Source organism: Eucalyptus grandis, chromosome 4, assembly GCF_016545825.1.
Source record: "Eucalyptus grandis isolate ANBG69807.140 chromosome 4, ASM1654582v1, whole genome shotgun sequence".
Classification (NCBI taxonomy): Eukaryota; Viridiplantae; Streptophyta; class Magnoliopsida; order Myrtales; family Myrtaceae; genus Eucalyptus; species Eucalyptus grandis.
In genome coordinates this window covers 21353260-21360808 of record NC_052615.1, presented here as the reverse complement: position 1 = coordinate 21360808, position 7549 = coordinate 21353260, and the positions used below count along the sequence as shown (strand labels likewise).

The following is a 7549-nucleotide window of genomic DNA, read 5'->3' as shown; positions in this document are numbered from 1 at the left end:
GAAAGTCAAACCGCACACATTCGTATAAAATTCCACGCATGTCGTTATCTAGAACCAAAAATTGACTAATTTCGTCCATACGTTTAACACCAATTGGAAGAGAAGTGTGAAACAAAAAATCGACTTTCGACGGTCGTGCCCTCCCATGCACTATAAATAGGACACCCTTCGTATAGGTGGTAATGCAAGCCCAAAAGAACGAAATAACAAACGAAGATGCAAAGCTTCACCATGCATCATCACTTGGCATGTCTCCTGCTCTTTTCAGCTCCTTTAGTAGCTTTTGCTATAAGCACTCCTGAGAATTTCCTGCAATGCCTCTCTTCACTCCGAAAACGCAACGGCAATCTCTATACTCGTTTATACTCCAATTAACTCTTCGAATTCTTCCGTCTTGGACATTACCATACAGAACCTGCGCTTCTTGACTCCTTCCGCTCCGAAACCATTACTCATCACTCATCGTCACACCACTCCATATCTTCCATGTCCAAGCCGCCATCATTTTGCTCCCGACAGTACGGACTCCAAATGAGGATTCGAATCGGCGGTCACGACTATGAGGGTGTTTCATACTTGCCCAAAGTCCTGTTCATCATTGTCGACATGGTGAATCTCCGATCGATCACTGTGGATGTGGAGGATGAAACAGTGTGGGACCAATCAAGCGCAACAGTGGGCGAGCTCTACTATAGGATTGCAGAGAAGAACAAAACCCTAGGCTTCCCGGCTAGTGTTTGCTCCACTGTCGGAGTTGGTGGGCACTTTAGTGGCGGAGGCTATGGCATGATGCTGCGCAAATACGGCCTTGCTATTGATAATGTAATTGACGCCTAGTTGGCCGATGTGCAAGGTCGGCTCCTAGATAGAAATCCATGGGGGAAGATCAATTTTAGGCAATCCAAGGTGGAGGCGGTGGCAGCTTCATGTTCGGGAAATCCCTTATGATGGGCAGAAGAACAGCACAAGTGCCATAACTTGGCACGCCGGGACACTTAAGTGCCATAACTTCCAAACGGTACACTTAAGTGCCACTTTTTTTTTCGAGTGGAACACTTAAGTGCCACCTCCGGCGACCCTTGCCGGAAATCCTACGTGGCAATATTTTATTATTATTTTTGCCTACGTGGCTCGCCGGAGCTCCAAATCAGCATAAAAATTAACAAAAAAATTTTTAAAAAAAAGAAAATTTTAAAAATTTTAATTTTAAAAAATTTTAAAAATTTAAAAAAATAAGAAAATTTTAAAAAATTTAAGAATTTAAGAATTTAAAAAAAAAAAAAAAGTGGGGGAGGTCGAACGGGCGGGCGGGGCTGAGCCCTCGCCGCCGCCTCCCCGCCGTCGCCGCCTCCCGCCGTCGCCGGGAAGGGCCGGCGACGGAGGAGGGTCGGTCGGGGTCGCCGGCCCCGGCCGACCGACGGCGAGGGACTGCGAGCCCTCGCCAAATCGCGGCGAGGGCCGCGACCCGCCCGAGATCTGGGCGAGGGCTCGCGGGCCCTCGCCGCCGGTCGGCCGGCCCTCGGCCAGGCCCGCGACCCCGGCCGACCCTCCCCTCCGTCGCCGGCCCTTCCCGGCGGCGGAGGCGGCGAGGGCCCGCGACCCCGCCGGATCCGGCAAGGGTCGCGGCCGCGCCCGGATCTAGGGCGAGGGTCACGGCCCTCGCCCGATCCGGCGAGGGCTCGCGGGCCTCGCCACCTCCCGCCGCCGCCGGGAAGGGCCGGCGACGGAGTGGGGAGGGTCGGCGGGCCCGCGAGCCCTCGCCCGGATCTAGGGCAGGGTCACGGCCCTCGCCGCGCTTCGGCGAGGGCTCGCGGCCCTCGCCGTCGGTCAGCCGGGGACCGGCGACCCCGCCGACCCTCCCCCTCCGTCGCCAGCCCTTCCCGGCGACGGCGGGAGGCGGCGACGGGCGGGAGGCGGCGACGGCGGGGAGGCGGCGGCGCGAGGGCTCAGCCCTCGGCCGCCCGTTCGACCTCCCCCACCCTTTTTTTTTTTTTTAATTTTTCATTTTCTTAATTTTTAAAATTTTTAAATTTTTCTTAATTTTTTAAATTTTTGAATACTTTATAATTTAATTAATTTTTATATTATTATTTACACGTAGGCACAAAACGGCGTCGTTTTTGCGTTTTCTCTGCCACGTCAGCGTGCAAAACGACGCCGTTTTGGACTAAACTCGCCGGAAAATTGCCACGTCAGCCATTTGGCCGGATTTTCGCCGGAGTGGCACTTAAGTGTCCCATTTTACTCCGATGATGGCACTTAAGTGTACCATTTTAAAGTTATGGCACTTAAGTGTCCCGGCGTGCCAAGTTATGGCACTCCAGGTGTCCTCACCTCCTTATGATGTTTTGAAACTGACAAAATAAATCAAAAGCTACTAACGTGTTTAATGGTTAAGTAATAGACCATGCAGATGATAGAACATGTAAATGATATTGTCAAAGTCTGAAGACGGCTAGAAGATTGAACGTAACACATGTCCAAAGCATATTTTGAAGATTTATAGACTTCTATGTCAAAGTCTAAAGACTGTCAGACTTTAGTATCAAAGTCTGTTCTACATCAGAAGTCTGCCAACTCTGACAAATTTCAGATTGAACATAAGAACCAGAAGACAGACTCTATGCTGAAGCTGAACTTATTCAGACTGTAGTTAGACCTTAAAGCCAAATCTGTTCAGAAGCAGAATATGTTCAGACCCATATTGTAAAGTCTATTGCACTTAGACTCAGATTGTAATATTCTTTCTTTGAGTACTCTGTTATGATGAATTAAGAAAGAATATTTGGTGATTATATATTTTGCTCTAACGTCATGGAAGGATCCAAATTGATGGATACCAAAAAGAAAATGAGTTGATTGCAGGAAATTCAATCAGGCAAGAATGATTACAAATCTACGCAGATTTTTGTGCAATAAGAAAAGAATCTTAGGCGAAGATTGGTAATGATTTTTCTTTTTCAATGGTATATTTGCAAATATATATCATGGGTAAGAGAATATTTTTCATTCAGCCTTGCAAATTTCTACGTGCATTTATCATGATGATTGTTTATTATATTGCGAATATCTTTTGTCATAAATATAAGGTTTGCAATTTTGGCACGTGACAGAAATATCTATTTTCCTTTTGCAACATGCATATCTGAAATTTATGCTTAAGGAAATCTCTTTGATCTCGAAAGATATTACTGCATATTCATGGATATTCTTGCTATATTCTTAGAAGATATATTATATCTAGCAAGGTTGATCCGCAAATCAAAGGAATATATTACGTGACATTTTTGCAAAGATTATTATCTGTTATATAAGAATTTGCAGGTCACAATAGAATCTTCCATATGGATTTTGGAAAGCTTGATCAGAAAATTGAGAAGATTCTATACTATCTTCTAGAGGTTCAAAAATATCCTTCCTTGTGCAAAATTTTTGCTTATTGAGGAAATCCCTTATGCATCGTACAAAAGGTTGAATAGTTCTGAATTTTAATATTTGATAATTTTATATATGCTATTCAATTTATCTATTTGAAGAAAAGGGTATTATATATCATGTGGATATTATTATAGCTTATTTGTGGAAAAAGTTTGTTAAGTTGATACATGTTGAATTCGAGAAAAGCTTAATTGAAGAAAATAAATTTTTGCCTCGAATTTCAAAATGGGGAGAAAGCAAATCCAAGAAAAAGGAAAGAATCGTGATCATCTCAAAAAGGCAACAAATTGAGGGGGAGCATTGATCAATTATGGAAAAATCTTTTTGGATTGATCGTGATCTTATTATGAATAGAAGGAAAGGTAAATGTATCAGAATTTAAGTTCTACAAAATCCGGTTAGTGCATCTTTTATTACCTTTTGTCATTATGACAAAAAGGGTACGTGAATTTCATGATGCATCCGTGATTTTTATTGGATATTTACTGATATGATCGAAGTGAGCTATATTGCATATCTTCAATATTCGATTTACTTTATAAAAGCTGATTTTTAGAAATTATGCAAGACATATTTGTTATCATTCTCTACGTGAATCAATTATTATCGCTTTTTGATTATGACAAAAAGGGGGAGAAGATATGAATATGCATATGTGTTGATTGGTTAATATTATTTATTGCATAATATTGAGCTGCGATTATTTTTCTATATATTGTTATGCTCAATTTATTTGCTATCTTCTGATATCCTTTGATTTAAATTAATATTTTTAAAAGCATGTTTACAAATCTGCATATTCAGAGATTGTTTTGTCATCATCAAAAAGAGGGAGATTGTTAGGGAAATCCCTTATGATGATTTGAAGATGACAAAATAAATCAAAGGCTACTAACATGTTTAATGGTTAAGTAATAGACCATGCAGATGATAGAACATGTAAAGGATATTGTCAAAGTGTGAAGACGATCGAAGACTGAACGTAACACATGTCCAAAGTATATTATAAAAATTTCCAGACTTCTGTGTCAAAGTCTGAAGACTGCCAGACTTTAGTGTCAAAGTCTGTTCTACATCAGAAGTCTGCTCACTCTGACAAATTCCAGATTGAACGTGAATGAAGTAACATAAGACAGACTCTATGCTGAAACTGAACCAGAAGACAGACTCTATGTTGGAGCTGAACTTATTCAGACGGTGTTCAGACCTTAAAGCTAAATCTGTTCAGAAGCAGAATATGTTCAGACTCAGATTGCAAAGTCTATCGCACTTAGACTCAGATTGTAAAGTCTATGGCTCTAAGACTTTACATCCAGATTCAACAGAACGTAGCTCAAGCCCAATCATATAACGGCTAGTGATTTGGTTTGGATTCCACATCAAGATTGATTTGATTGACTCAATCTATTTGATTGACGGTTGGATCTTGAAGACAATATCTTTCTATACGAAGAAGCTTTACTTATGGAAACCAAGATTTCGTTTGTATGGGCGATCGGAATCAATTTGGGATTCTACCTTTGTCACTCAACGGCTACCAAATCTTCTAGATACAGAGCTGTCCAATGGGTATATTGGAAGACGATTCTCTAGGATACTGTCCAACGTCTAGTTTGGAAGTGGAGAAGTATTTAAGGAGATGAATGACTGATGAGCAAGTAAGAGATAGAGCGTAGAATTTATAATTCCGAAGTCTAAGCGACCTTCGATCATGCACTTGTCTTTGAGAGCTTAAACGTTTGTGATCGTGAGAGAAATACCAAAAGAGTGACTTAGTGAGATAGTGTGATCTACTAAGTGTTTGCACTCGAAGTTGTAATCTCTTGTTGATTGCATAGTGGAATCCAGTCAAGAAGGCTGTTAGCGTGGGAGAGTGGACGTAGGCTTGGATTAAGCCGAACCACTATAAATCTTGTGTTCTTATTTTCTTCCTTAACTCATTTGTTTGAAGTTTATTTTATTCCGTATATATTTGCCAATATTTATTTTAAACACCTATTCACCCCCCTCTAGGTGTTCATACTAGCACTCTCAGAAGCTTTACTTATGGAAACCAAGATTCTGTTTGTATGGGCGATCATAATCAATATGGGTTCTACTTTTGTCACTCAATGGCTACCAAATCTTCTAGATACAATTCTGTCCAATAGGTAGATTGGAAGACGATTCTCGAGATACTGTCCAACGGCTAATTTGGAAGTGGATGAGTATTTAAGGAGATCAAGGACTGATGAGCAAGTAAGAGACGAAGTGTAGAATTTATAATTCCAAAGTCTAAGCGACCTTAGATCATACACTTGTCTTTGATGAGCTTAAATGTTTGTGATGGTGAGAGAAATACCAAAAGAGTGACTTAGTGAGATAGTGTGATCTACTACTAAGTGTTTGCATTCAAAGTTGTAATCTCTTGTTGATTGAATAGTGGAATCCAGCCAAGAAGGCTATTAGCGTGGGAGAGTGGATGTAGGCTTGGATTAAGCCGAACCACTATAAATCTTGTGTTCTTATTCTCTTCCCTCAACTCCTTTATTTTGTTCATAGTTCTATTTAACTGCTAAAGTCTGATCTCGCTCAAAGTTTGCTGCTCTTCAGATTCAGTTTCAAAAGTTTGTTGTTATTTAGACTCAAGTTAAAAGTAAAGGTTTACACTGTATTTTGCAAAATCTATTTTTACACCTATTCACCCCCTTTAGGTGCTCATACTAGCCCTTTCACTTCGGAGTAGTAGTGTCTTGGAAAGTCAAGTTGGTCCCGGTACCGTCGACCGTGACCGTGTTCACGCTCCTGAGGACGTTGGAGCAACATGCGACCAAGCTCGTGCACCAGTGGCAACTTATCGGGAACAAGCTTCCCAACGACCTATTCATGCGGGTGATCTTGTGGAGCTACAACTCTGGCCCCAACGGGACGAGGACGATGGAAGCGTTGTTTAACACCCGTTACCTCGGTGGGGTCGACGCGCTCCTCAAGGTGACAAGGAGCAGCTTCCCAGAATTGAATGTCACGAGACAGGACTGCACCGAGATGAGCTGGCTCGAGTTGATCCTCTACTTGGCGGGGTTTAGCGGAGAGCCCTTGGAAGTCTTGCTCAACAGGAGCTCCAACGCCAAATTATTCTTCAAGCACAAGTCGGATTATGTGAAGGAGCCAATCCCTGAGAGTGGCTTAGAGGGGATGTGGGAGAGGTTCTTTGAGGAAGATCAAGGGGTGGCTCAAATGATTTGGAACCACTACGGTGGGAGAATGAGCGAGATTTCAGAATCCGCCCTTCCCTTCCCTCACAGAGCTGGGGTTCCGTACAAGATCCAGCACTTAACGGCATGGACCGATGGAGGCGACGAGGTTGCTTCAAAGCACGTGAGTTGGATACGAAGCTTCTATAGTTATATGGTGTCCTATGTATTGAAATTGCCTCGAGAGGCCTATAGCAACTATAGGGATCTCGACATTGGAACGAATAACGTGAAAGGCGACACGGGCTATAAGCAAGCAAGTGCTTGGGGAAAGAAATACTTCAAGAACAATTTCGACAGGTTGGTGTGTGTGAAGACCGCCGTTGATCCGGGCAATTTTTTCCGACACAAGCAAAGTATTCCACTGTTTTCATTTTAAGTTAGGTGTATTCCTCGTAGTAATAAGATGATACTTTGTAATAAATGGAACATTTGACAATGTCCACGTATGAACTTTGTGTGGAATTTCTTATAGTGCTTCACATGAACATTATCACGTTCGGGGTTATTTGTTAAGGGTCTCATAATAGTTGTCTTTAGGACACTAGTTAAATTGACGAAAAGTGAAAATGACAAATTCCATGAAACATATTTAAAAAAAAAAAAATACTTACGTCAAGTAGTGAATTTGAAATTTCCAAAACATATATAGAGATCCAATAAACACGCGCTCAATGGGCACTATTTAACATTTTCAATAATTTATTTTGACCAACGATTTTTCCATTGTCAACGTCCAAGTGACTCCATTCTCTAAGATTGTATAAGGTCTCGATGCCCGTAATAGTACTTAGATTTCTTGAAATTGCATGAAAATTTTCACGACTCTTAATTATAGTAAATGATGAATCTTTTATGGCTTCAGATAGTTAATACGA

The 7549-nt window shown here is 41.7% G+C and overlaps 1 pseudogene; it reads left to right on the top strand.

The window, feature by feature from the left end:
* Positions 1 to 216: 216 nt before the first annotated feature.
* Positions 217 to 7050, top strand: LOC120292557 (annotated as a pseudogene).
* Positions 7051 to 7549: the final 499 nt, after the last annotated feature.